This window comes from Grammomys surdaster, unplaced genomic scaffold (assembly GCF_004785775.1).
Source record: "Grammomys surdaster isolate TR1022 unplaced genomic scaffold, NIH_TR_1.0 131, whole genome shotgun sequence".
NCBI lineage: Eukaryota > Metazoa > Chordata > Mammalia > Rodentia > Muridae > Grammomys > Grammomys surdaster.
Window position 1 is genome coordinate 7786188 of NW_021604589.1, and position 13138 is coordinate 7799325.

At 36.5% G+C, this 13138-nt stretch overlaps 1 protein-coding gene across 2 annotated transcripts in view; it reads left to right on the top strand.

Moving 5' to 3' along the window:
* Positions 1-13138, top strand: part of Mid1 (midline 1) — a 327852-nt gene that overhangs the window by 199591 nt on the left and 115123 nt on the right. The window contains exon 1 of one of the 2 annotated variants that reach the window (XM_028761777.1): positions 11769-11944. The exons of the other annotated variant lie outside the window; for it this stretch is intronic. The gene's annotated coding sequence lies outside the window, so the exon portion shown is untranslated. Of the gene's footprint in view, positions 1-11768; positions 11945-13138 lie in introns of those variants that run through there. 2 annotated transcript variants of the gene reach the window in all.

The window sequence follows — 13138 nt, forward strand, 5'->3', positions numbered from 1 at the left end:
TATATATATATATATATATATATATATATATATATATATATGTTACTCTTTAATCATATTTAAAGATGTTTCAGTATTAGTCTTTTAATTTGTACTAACAAAATTGATTGAAATATTATATTAAAATATTTTATTAAATACTTAGCATTATATAGAGAAGACAATTTTACTAATTTCCTTTAATATGTGGACATTGAAAAGCTTAACCTCACCTTAATTTTGTCCAAAAAATGAACCATTTTATTCCTTACAATTTTTGTTATACTTTCCTGAGGCACTTGTGACATATAAAGAAGGTGATTGTATGATTAATGTGAAAATGAACATGGACATCCAAGCCAAGCTCTGATCTCTCTCTTTGTGATGAAATGGAAAAAAATATTGATCTAAAAGGAAAATAAGATTTGGAATTACTAAGAACCTTTAAATGAGACCCAGCACTTGATTTTAAGCTACATAAGCAAAAGTGAATGGACTCTGGAGTTTTAGACACATTGCAGTGAAGATTTAAAAAAAAAAAACAAAAGGTTTCGTATTTGAGGTTCAGTTAACCAGAAAATTAAATTAACCAGAACTCTTAAATTTCCAGAGAATTTCAACCAAATGAGGAGTCTCATATTTTTATTGTTATCTTAATTCCCATACAGAAATTAATTCTGTCTTCTGACATATTATCAAAGTAATTGCCTTGAATGAGCAAGATCTGTAGTACCTTTTATTTTGGATACTAATGATTACAACAAATATATGTGTATATGGACTGCTTGCGAAGGAGAACATGTATGCACAGGAGAGAGCATGTATGCACAAAAACATGTTTGCATATGAGGCATTTAAAGACACACTAGTAGTCAATGCTCTCATAATGATATGGCTTCCAATTTCTTCTTCCCAGTCACTTTCCCCTTCAGATCTGTGGTTTAGAATCACAAGTATTTTTCTAGAAATATAGCCGTGTTTTCTTGTACATTGTTAAAGTTTGGCAGAGAAGGCACTGCACCACAACCCACAGGACAAATAATTTCTATGTAACAGAACAATGTTTTCACAAAGATAACAAGGAAGTGAATCAAAAAAGCTCCAAAGTAGTCCAGAAAGAGGCCAGATGGTATCCTTCTTTTGCTTTTGTTTTCACTGTCTTTCTTTCCTTCTTTTTTCCTTTCCTTTCTTTTCTTCCTTCTTTCTTTCTTCTTTTTCTTTACAGTCACTAAGCAGGAGATTCTGCCTGCCTAATTAAGGAAAAACTCATATGATTTTTATTTTATTGATTTTTATTTGATTTTTATTTTGCAATTTTGACAGACTTCTCTTTAATGGCTGCACACACTACTCAAACAAACACACACACGTTCTCTCTCTCTCTCTCTCTCTCTCTCTCTCTCTCTCTCTCTCTCTCTCTCTCTCTCGCACACGTGCACACACACACACACACACACACACACACAGGATTTTTATTCAGGCAAATGATCATTTGTGCTATTGTAAGCAAGATTCTGCTGATGAGAATACGAAGTCTCAATGATAAAGGAGAAAATGGGTCTCCAAGTCTCAGCTCTAAAGGATCTTGGAATTTGCCCACTACCCTAAAGACCCTCATTACCATATCCATCATATTGTTGTAGGGTCTGGTGTTTTGTTTTGTTTTCTTTTGATAGCCTACAATCCAAGAAAGGCTGTGCAGCACAGTGGCTAACTAGGGTTTTGTGAGAGCAGGGTAGAGCCAGGGATAGAAAATAGAGGTTTTGGAGTTCATCACCCCAGGGGGCTAATGTGCATAAAGGAACTGCTCCAAAGGACCCCAGTTTAATCCTCAGAGCTGCCACTCAGGATCAGGATGAAGAAGCACCCATGCAAAGAATTGCTTCTGGATGCTGATAGTCAGAGGGCGGGAAGCAGGACCTGAGCGCCCCTCTTTGGACTACTGATGTTTTGGCAGTTTATGTTGTTGGGGGAGGTTAACTGGCAGTGGTTCAAGCACAACAAAGCTCCCTTCAGGGAAGTCACCAGCATTCCTACCATCCTCTAGTGTCCTTTGCCCAGCACTCCAGGAGTGAGTAATTTCCCAGTCTCTTTTCCAATGAAGAAAATGACTGAAGTTGCAAAACTAAATATTTGCATCTATTTAAAATAGAGAGTAACTTGGAGGAATTTAGAATGGAAAGTACAGAGATTTAGGTTGTCCACAGAAATGTTTGGATCTATGCCTTGAATCAAGTGCTCCTGTTCACTTAAAGAACGACAAGCTAAAGCAGCTGCTTAACAAGAGATAACTGATCAAGTTTTTACTATAAAGATGATAAATCAAGCATTAAAATAGTTTTTCCACAATGCAATGTAATCGTTTCATATTTTCTCCAGCTAACATTCATATTTTTTTAAACAATAAATATAGCTCCACCATTGTACAGCTTTGTCACCTTGAAAGTTCACTGTTATTAGAGCCAGACGTTTTGTAAATGAATTTGTAAACCATAGATTACATTTCAAGTACTAAGGCCTTTCAATTCCCCCTTTTTTAATTTAAGGAGCCACACTCTTATCAGTCTTGATGGAATGAAAGGATAAAGTATATGTGAAGAAATGCTCACTTAGATTGAATCTAAATGAAAGGATAAAATGCTTAAAAACAAAGGGTTTTTCTGTAAGTCCTAAACAATTGTTAAACTAAAAAAACAAAGTAACAACACAAAGATCATAAACTAAATCCCCAAGATCATACCTTTGGGTATGAATTCTAAAACAATGTCGTGTTTTTATGTTTTACAAATAATACTTGTAAATAGTTCTTAGACACTTACCAAGGAAATAATATGATAATACCAGAAAAAACCCAGCTTACTCTGCCATAGGAGTATGTTTTAAAAGTTATTAGGATTCTCTTGATGGTTGTAGAATTTATCCTTATAGATTACCATTATTTTTTGTGGTACTTGGTATGAAAACCAGGAACTTATATATGCTAGGCAAGCGCTCTATCATTCAACTCTACATCCCCAGTCCTACAGTTTGTTTTTTAAAAAAGAATGTTTTTTTCTTTTTGTTCGTTTGGTTTTTTTTGTTTTTTTTCACAAGTATTTCATCTCTCTAAAACAATTTGGATCTTGGGTTTTAGTCCAAAATTATCTTTTATTGGAGCTAATTCACTCTCAGAAAACTGCTTGTTTTAAAACACACAATACTCTGCCCTAAACCTTAACACTGGAACTAGAAAGATAGCTCAGTGGGTAAATGAGAGCATGAAGACCAGAGTACGGATCTGTGGAACCCACAGAAAGGACAGCAAGTGTGGTGGCCACCTGTAATCCCAACACTTGAGAGGCAGGTCTTGAGACAATCTGGCCTAGCTAGCTAATATAGCTGATTGATGAACCGGAGTTCAGTGGGAAATTCTGCCTTAATAATTAAAGTGGAGTGCAATCTAGGAAGACGTCAACCTCTGGCTTACATATGCACATGCGTGTACACACACACCTACACATATAGGTGAATGTGTATATATACATGTATGCAGACCACTATATGTACATACCAAAAGAGAAAAATAATTAAGTGAATCTTGTCACTTGCCTCAATGTAGGGGCTCTCTCAACCTTCCCACGCATTCCTTGAGCCTATGCTGTTGATGCAATGATAACTCTTTTTTCCTCCCTTAATGAATGCCTTTGGGGTCTCATTCCTTCTAGATGATTCTTACTAAGGTAATCTCCAAAACTATGCTTGGTTACAATTTTTTTCTTGTATAACCAGGAATGGATGTTATTTTACGATACTACTTGCCACTTCTTGCATTGTCAAACAGATACGGACAGGAATTATCAGACAACAGGACCTTCCAGTTGTAATTCATCTTTGACACTCACTAATCTTGAATCTGTGGTCCCAGATGTTCACTTCCCCCAGAACTCTTCTCACTTCCTGCATTTCTCTTCCCTATAACTATAGTTATATTGTTTCTGACATTTTAAGTTTTGAGTTAGCATTCTAAGATCAAACATACATCCAGGTATAAATTCTGAGTACTATATGCTGTGCTTAAAATGTGTTCACAAAATTCATTTGCTGGAAATTGAATTCCCAATCCAGTAGTGTTGAGAGGTGTTCTGGTGTTACAAATGGGGGCTTATACAAGTGGTTTTGGCCTTATGTTCACTACTGCTGTCTAAGAACATATTGTTTCTCTCTTCTAGGTACAATTTTGAAAACAGAGAGAGCTAGGGTTATCACTTGTGTGTGTCTTGATCTACACTGTCCAGGCTATGCTATGGAATAGTAACAAATATATTTTTGTTCTTTATACCATGCCCAATCAGCTGCTTTTCTTGGCCCACTTAGTCTCTAGGCTATCCTGTCAAAGCACATTGCTGAAATAAGTAAATCAAGAGGTCACTGTTTTGAAATAACTCAATCATCTTGCCTTTTCAAACAACAAATTGTAAAGGCTTGACTTTAATGCCCTTGAGAAAGAAATTTATGCTTGGTATATAAAACCAAGCCGTTAATCTGAAACTAAGCAGTTAATAATTGGGGGCCTGAAATTATAACTCTCTGCCTAAATGCTGGGAAGTTTTGTACTAAAATTAAAATATGTCTATAGTCATTTTGCCTTGAACATGTGTGACCAAATCTAAAATTAAGATGCTTTTGCTTTTTTTTTATTGGCAAGAGGATAGCCAGAATGTCATGAAAGAACACCCAGATAAGAGTTGAAGTATCTCTTTTGCTAAAATAGTCCATGTACACCTGCCAATGTTGTTTTGTACAATCTCCTTAACTTTTTTCATTTTATATGAGTCTTTAAAAGAATTACTATTGCAAACTATTTCTTTTATATTTTCATCATTATAATGTAAGTTCTCTAAGGGCTAGCCCTTATTCTCATACTTACTACTATATTGCTAGTGACTAGAGCTGCTCCTGAAAGCTGGCAAGACAAACAAAACAAAAAATCCAAATCCTTATAGAATAAAATAGCTGAGTTTTATCTGCTTTTTATTCCAAAACAAGGAAGCTTACAATTAAAAATGTTTAGAGAATCAGGCTACTCTCCCACATACTTGTGTGTGGTATATATGAGTAGTTGTACATATGCATATACATGCATATAGAGGCCAGAGCGTATCTTAGGTATCTTCCTCTATCCGTTTCAATCTTATTGGTTGAAAAGAGTCTCTCACTGAACCCGGAGCTTGCTGTTTGGCTAGGCTGGCTGACTGGCTACTGAAACTCAGTCATAGACTTTTCTCCATCTCCAAACACAGGGTGACAAACATTTGTGGCCATATGTAGATTTTATGTGAATGCTGGGAATTTGAACTCATGTCTTCTTTCCATAGCAGGTACTCCTACCCATTTAACCATCTCCCCATCCCCTTTCCCCATAGACTTCAAACTACTTTGGTACAAAGTAGAGAGCTGATGTTTTAGACTAGGTCCAGGCTTATTTGAGACCATGAAGGAATGGCTTTTAACTGCTTTTGATTATTTGGCCTAAATCTATGAGTAGGATTTCCTTGACCTATGTTAGTTTTCCTGTGTTTGCAGCTGACTCTAAGGGGTGGTAAAAATCTGATTCCTTCCTTACAAACTTATTTTACCTGTGGACTTCCTTGACTTAAGTATCATTTAAGGCCAGGTGACAGTCTGCCTATACTGTATCTGCTAGAAAGTCCACTGATAACCTGATTTCTATTTGCTACCCACAGGTAGAGACAGGAACTATTTGCCACTGTTAGTCTGCCCCACATATGGAGACAGGAACCATGTCTGCTGACAAATAAGTCTACACAGATTGCTCAGATTTGTGTAACTCTTGAGAGTTACTATATTTAATCTGTTTATATATTCATGTAACCTGAAGGCCGACAGATTAGTTTATGAAGAGAAAAAGTCTGATATTTCTCTGCTGTCACTAGGCTCATGGGTACTACCCATGCTAGGTCTCTTGTTTCCCTTAACGTGAAACCTTTAGCAGTGGATATACAAAGGGAAGGTGACTTTGAGTGGGAAACAGAGTTCCCACTCAAAGAACCCAAAAGAATTTGGGTTCTTTGTGGGAGATACCATCGTAATGACCACAGAGGCCTACTGAAGTTTAGGATATATACAAAATTGTCTACATAAAACTATTATTAAATGGTCATTTTTGTTAAAAACAGAAATGTTAATTCAGGGGTTGGAGTGATGTTAGGAACTCTCCCTGCCTTTCCAGAGGACCCAAATTTGGATCTCAGCACCTACTCCTAGCAATTCACATTTGCCTATAACTCCAGTTCCAGGGGACTCAACTACTGGCTGCTTCTAGTCTCCTCAGACAACCCTCCTGCTATGGTATAACCACAAACAATAAATACTTAAAATAAGTTGTTTTTAAGAAGAAATGTTAGTTAAATTATTAATCTCAGACTAAGTGGATTGGTATCCTTCCTGCTTCCCAAATAGCTTGAAAAAGTTCCTAAGGAAAAAATACAGATACTGAAATTATTTAGTGATGAATTTGAGAATTAATTAAGGACAAGAAGGAACAAAGGATAAAAAAAAATGACCTTGCTTGATCCTCGACAGATTGTGACAGTTCTCTCACCCTCATTTAATAAAGTAGGAAACTGTCTGCTTACGAGATGTAGAGTATCAGGTCTTTGTCTGCCTTTGCAAGGAAATGCCAGAGTCCAGGTTTAAACTCAGGGTTTTCTGCTTTCAAGGTATCCATTCTTTTGTATGGCATCACATTGATAGGATTGACTCAAAAGACTTAGAGCACTTGGGTCCTCTAAGTTTAAGGGTTAGTCCCAAGATTTCTGACAGCACAACAAAGACAAAGCAGTTTCTCAGTTCTATCTGAAACAGCAAGGGCAGTGTGGGAAAGAAAAACAAGGTGAACAGCAGCAGAATCTAGACAAGTGAAAAAAGTTGGAAATTGCTAATGCCATGCAACACTGACATTTCATTTAGCTTAGAAACTACAGTGGCAATAATAATGAATAATATGTTAAGTTCAATAAGTTATTTGAACTCAAATTATGACTTACTAAATAAGTCATCACATTGACAGTTCTAGAAAATTTTCACTGCAAAACAGCATACTGTTTTAGTTGCTTTGATTGTTTCTCAATATAGTGCTCATTACTCAGTTTCCAAGGGAATTCTAAAGGGGTATGTGTAAAGTTTAAGTTAAGAGGGCTTGGGGATATGGCTCAGTTGTCAAAATCTTTGCCTGGTAAGTATGATGATCTGAGTTTGGATTCCCAGAAACAACATAAAAAGGCATCTATAATCCCAGTGCTGTTTAGACAAACACAAGTGAATCCTTAGAGCTAAATGACCAGCCAGTAAGCTCCATGTTAACCGAGAGACATTTCATCGAAATAAAAATTAAATAAGGTAGAGAATGATTAAAGATGTCAAAAATCAACATCTGTCCTCCACATGTACTCACATACATACATATATGGATACACTCATATGCCCAGTACACATACTCTAATGTCCATGTACACACACACACACACACACACACACACACACACACACACACACAGAGAGAGAGAGAGAGAGAGAGAGAGAGAGAGAGAGAGAGAGAGAGAGAGAGAGAGAAATACATAAACACAAAGTTAAGAACATACTGTGAAGAGACAGTCATTTGGCAAAAATTTTAATTTCCTTAACTGTCAGCTATTTGGTAAAGCCAGCATCTTGTTTTAGAAAGGGCAAAAACAGATCTAGAAATTGCAGGAAGTAGAATATGGTTTCAAAGGAAGGGGATTTTATGAGATTTGGAAGCTGCTTTAATTTTATGATACTTTAAAACGAATCTCTATGTGTGTATTTTAATGGTAACTCAATTTTATTGCCCCAGATGTAAACATCTATGATTCCCTGAAAAATTATAGTTTATCCACTGGCATTTCAATGTGGGAAAAAAAGTGTTTTTGCTCAAATTTCTCTGAAAAGTCTCCCTCTTGCTTTTGTTCTGGACAGACAGTCCTGATGCTGTTCTTAATATCCTGTTTTCATTCATCAGAGCTGTTGCCCTTTTCATTGCCATGTTCCCATCATTCTCCAGCTTTCATGTGGTGCTTTACAATAACAATTGAGAACAAAAGAATCACTCCTCTTTTGGTTGCCTTAAAAAATAGAGGGATGTGTGGGGGATGGGAGCTTCATCTCTGACTGTAGGGCTTCAGTGATCACAGGAAATGTTCATAATAGTTAACCAGGAGATGTGAATAAGGTTAGTTTTCTTTATTTTTTAAGATCACAAACTAACTTCAGGATACTTGGCATATGGGTACTTCGTGTGTTGAATACTTTGAAGTTGAATGGGTAAAGTGGTTTTCTTTTTATAATTACTCTCTCTCTCTCTCTCTCTCTCTCTCTCTCTCTCTCTCTCTCTCTGTGTGTGTGTGTGTGTGTGTGTGTGTGTGTGTGTGTGTGTGTGTGTATGTACGAGTACATATGATGAAGATGGGCACTCATGTGCCTTGGTGCAGGTCAAGGAGATCAGGGGACAACTTCCAGGAGTCAGTTCTCTCTTTCTACCATGTAGACACCAGGATTAAACTCAAATCTTCAGATATAGCAGCAAGTGCCTACTGGCTGAGCCATATTTACCTACTCAGAAAAGCACTATTTGTGTGTGTGTGTGTGTGTGTGTGTGTGTGTGTGTGTGTATAAAAGATATTATTATATTAGATTCTTTCCCCATCTGCTCATACAATAGGGATTAGTTACTTGTAGTCTTCATTATGTGTGTGAGCATGACAATAAGATATGTTCTTTGCTGTTGAACAACTTAACCTGTCCAGTGTTCACAAAACAATCTGAACATTTTAGGGGGTAACAAGGAAGAAGTCAGCATCCTAGAGGAATATTATATAGGCGAAATAAAAAATAAATAAACTTGTCTCCAAGTAGTAAGGACTTTTCCATGATTCAATCCATTTGCAAAAATCAATTCAAGTGTCTTTAAGAAAATAGATCACATCTTACTATTTTCAAAGTAATTTTGACAGATTTGAGCCAAGGGACATTCTTGGATAAATAATCATTACCTACAGGTTTCTGTCTTTGCACAGAGGAAAGAGTTTCTGTAATGTAGTGGGGATGAACAAACTGAGAGACTTGCAGAGAATGAATGTTGTTAACAACTTCAAGTAATTTTTAAAGGGTGCTTTTGTATATGTATGTATGTGTGTGAATACATATACTATATACATATATACAAATACTGATTCCATTATATGTACACCCAGGATTTTATAGACTTAGAGTTTTATGGATATATGTATAAATATCTGTTCAAATATAAGTATGCATGGAAAAACACTCAAGGAAGGGAGGATTATGTTTTCTTCACCTGTGGGTGGTTATAAAGAAATTAGCTTTGATTTTTGCCACCACCATTATGTGACTCCACTAATCTGAAGATCCAATCATAGATCTCCTGCTATGAGACAAGTTGAGATATGACCTCTCTGTCTTCTTTCTCTCTGTAGCCTGTTACTATTGTCAGACACAAACTCCTGTATGAAATCCAGAAAAGTCTAGAGTAGAAAACATCAGTCATTTACAATGTAATATAAAATATATTTGATTTGCCTTTAAAACTGAATTGATTTAGCTGGACATGGTAACACACTTTTAATCCTAGTGCTTGAAGGCGGAGGAATTGAGATCATAAATTCCAGGCCAGCCTTGACTACAAAGCAAGACTAGGCTTGTTTATTTGTTTTTAAAAGAAAAAAAAAAGAGAGAAAACACCCAGGATGCTTTGTTTCTTAAATTAAACCATAATATATAAAACATGAAATATTTTTGAGACCCTTTGATTGTTAGAAATCTCAACTAAAGGCTAACATGTTATGAACTTGAAAATATTACATAATACTTTGTTGTTGTTTACCATTGTCTTTTCATGGGTGGAGTAAATTTTTTGTTTCCTGATGTTTCAACTTGAGCCATTCAGGCCGATTTTCCCATCACAGTGCCATAATACAGACAAGTTAAATCTGTCTTATAAATGTTAATTTTAATATTATGTTCACAGAGGCTATTTAAAAAATTTTTGATAAAAATTTATTTAACTTTCCATTTGATAATATAAATGTGTGTCTTCGGTGGACCAAATAAATGTCTTCCGGAAATCATCTCTGTTTTAATATTGACTGATGCCTGTATTGTTAATAGGTAAGTAAAAGTATGATTTGGGGAGACATCGGGCAAGAACATCATACAGTGCATTTTTTGTCCTATGAAATGTGTTCTGGTTCACCATGAAGTGTTGTAATGCCATAAAAGTCGGTGCTGCAGCTTGCACACTGCACAACCAGAGTAAGCCTCCAGCTTTCCCTTTATCTTTCATGCTCTTTAATCACCTTTGCTGGAGCCCAACTGTCTACAGGATAAACTGGATCATGCAGAATTGTTTTCACACTTTCCTGGTGAAGTACTTTAGTTGCAGTTTCTTGTCTTATATTATGATAAGCCATATCCTTCAAATAACTGCAGTGCAGGACAAATTTTCTTCTTTTCTTGGAAAATCTACTTCCCTTTCTTCATTTTAAAGGATTACTTTCCATTTCCAGTACACCCTTTTGTTGCCATTCTGGAGATCAGCTCTGGAGAGTAACATCAAGTTTGGGGCCAATTTATGGAATTTTATGGTAGTCTGTATATACATGTGATACTATATTTGTATGTAGTATATTAGATGCATATAGAATCAACAAGCTGTGAGTTCTATATTCATAGATTCAACCCAGTCCAAATGTAAAACATGTGAAATGCGTTTTGTCTGTACTGCATATGTATAGACTGCTCTTGTCACTTTTTCCAATGTAGTTTATCATAGCAATGTGTTAGATATTATAGGTAATTCTGGGGTGATTTTAAATATGTGAGGGGATGTATATATATATATATATATTACAAATATCATGTCATTTTGTATAACAAACTTGAGCATCCATGGGTATTAATATTTTTAGTGGGAGTACTCTGAAACCACTCCCCATGGAAAGCCACAGAAGACTATTTACACATAGGATTCTTTTGAGCGATTATGCGTGTGATGAATGATATATGTATATAATTTATACATATATGTTGTATATTAAGATGATCATTGTAATGTACAGGTCTTTTTGAAAAAAATATGAATGGTTTATTGTATTCATACAAGATATTGTTTTTCCTAATGTAAACTGAAAAGTAACTTCTTTTAGAAATTAAACTTGAATTATGAAGCTAAAGAACAAAATAATGAACATATTATTTTTAAGATGAACCAGCCTCCAGAACATAATGAAATAATGTGCTCAGTAGGGTGTTAAAAGGACCCAAGGTATAGGAAATGTCAAGTTTCTGACCCCTAGCTGGATCACTATGAAGTGTTGTAGTCCCATTAAAGCAGGTGCTGCAAGTTGCACACAGCACCACCAGAGTAAGCCTCCAGCTTCTCCTTTGTCTTGCATGCAGTATGGAGAGCTGATATGTTTGCTTCTGACTTCAGACACCATGCAGTCATCTGAACCACTGTTGGTCCCTGTAAGCAGGAAGAGTGCCTATCTTAGTGCCAAGTCATCATGCTTCTTGTCAAGGCAGTGGGTGTTAGCCTGACCTGAGCTGCCTTTTCATTTTGTTTCAGCTGAGCACTGACTGGGCTAGGGGACAGGGAAGTCACAGTGGGGGCCCTGGAAAAGGCAGTTGATTTCTTCAACTCAGGCAACCCTGGCGGAGTGGATGAGGTGGAGCTGGCCTTCCTGGAATTGTTGGACCGATTTTCCTGTTGTATTTCACTGTCGACTCTCACACAGACACACACACAGGACTGCTCCAGCTCTGCCTGCCACCCACCACCTGGTCTTAGTGGCCTGCCTATCATTTTGTGGAAGCCCATCCTCTACCTACAGCGATGTTTCTTCAAAGAGAACTAGTGTGCAGTCCGTTGGTGGGTATTCAAGGGGATCTGTCTGTCAGAACCTTGAGTGGTGCTCAAAGGGCTCTTAACCGTTTTTTGTTTTCAGCCTGCTTACCAGAATGGATTGCATGGCACGATCAAGGCTTTCTAGGGGTTTTCTTAGCTGTTAACATAGTGAGACAGAGATTGCTCTTTTTCACTGCCACGAGTGTCTTTTGCTTGCCTACGTGTGTAGATGAACTTCCAGGAGTATTTAAGCATTTCATTAAAATTTGGAAGACTGGGTTTCAATTAAAATAATCAGACTGTGTGACCCAGCTCCTATTTCCTCTTAATTTTGATCATTAAAACCTTCATATCCCCACAGACATCTGCCATGCTTCCAAATGATTCTTTTCAGGAATGTTCATTCATTGTTAGTCAGGTTGCATGGTCAGGCAAGTGTGTGATTATTTTAAAGGATGTCCTAGAGATCCAATTACTAAATGTGTGTGTGTTACAGGCAGATGTGGAAGTACAGAGAAATGGTTGCTTAATAGTTTGATTTGATTTGCATGAATTTCACCAGGTGAGCATTTGGTGACATTAAATCCTCCCTAGTTCTCATGTCAGGCAAAATGATTTCAATTGCAACCTGATTTCTCCTATGTAAAAACAAATAAGAAATTAGAAATTGTTCTAAATGTACTAATTGCTTGTTTGTAAACTCCAGGCTAGCATCTTGATGCTAATCTGCTTGTCATCTTTGCTTCGTTCAGTCATTCTGGACCTCTCCAATTTGTTTGGCAGAAATCCATACTTGTCTGTTACCAATTAAATGAATTTGGATGTGCTGACACTCTAAGGGCACATGTAGTGATATTGTAATTGTAGAATAATGTTCATTACTTGTGCGATGTCACTTGATCATCCTTTTCCCACAGGTTCCTCCTCATTGCAGTATTTATATGGAAAATCTGTTTTATCTGTGTACTGATCTATGCCATAATAGGAGTGTGAAATTGCCAAATATCGTATCTCCCATTCCCAGTCTTGCAAAATTGCTTCAAATCCAAGGAAATCTCCTTTCTTTCTATAAAAACTGCTTTCATTGTCCCTTTTTGGCTCCCCTGCCAGGGTAATAATAACTAAAGTAGACCTTGGGTAGTTTGTTAATTTGGTGACTTTTATACCTGAATGTTAAATACTAAGTTAAGTAAAGAATATGCGGAAATTGCATGTTTT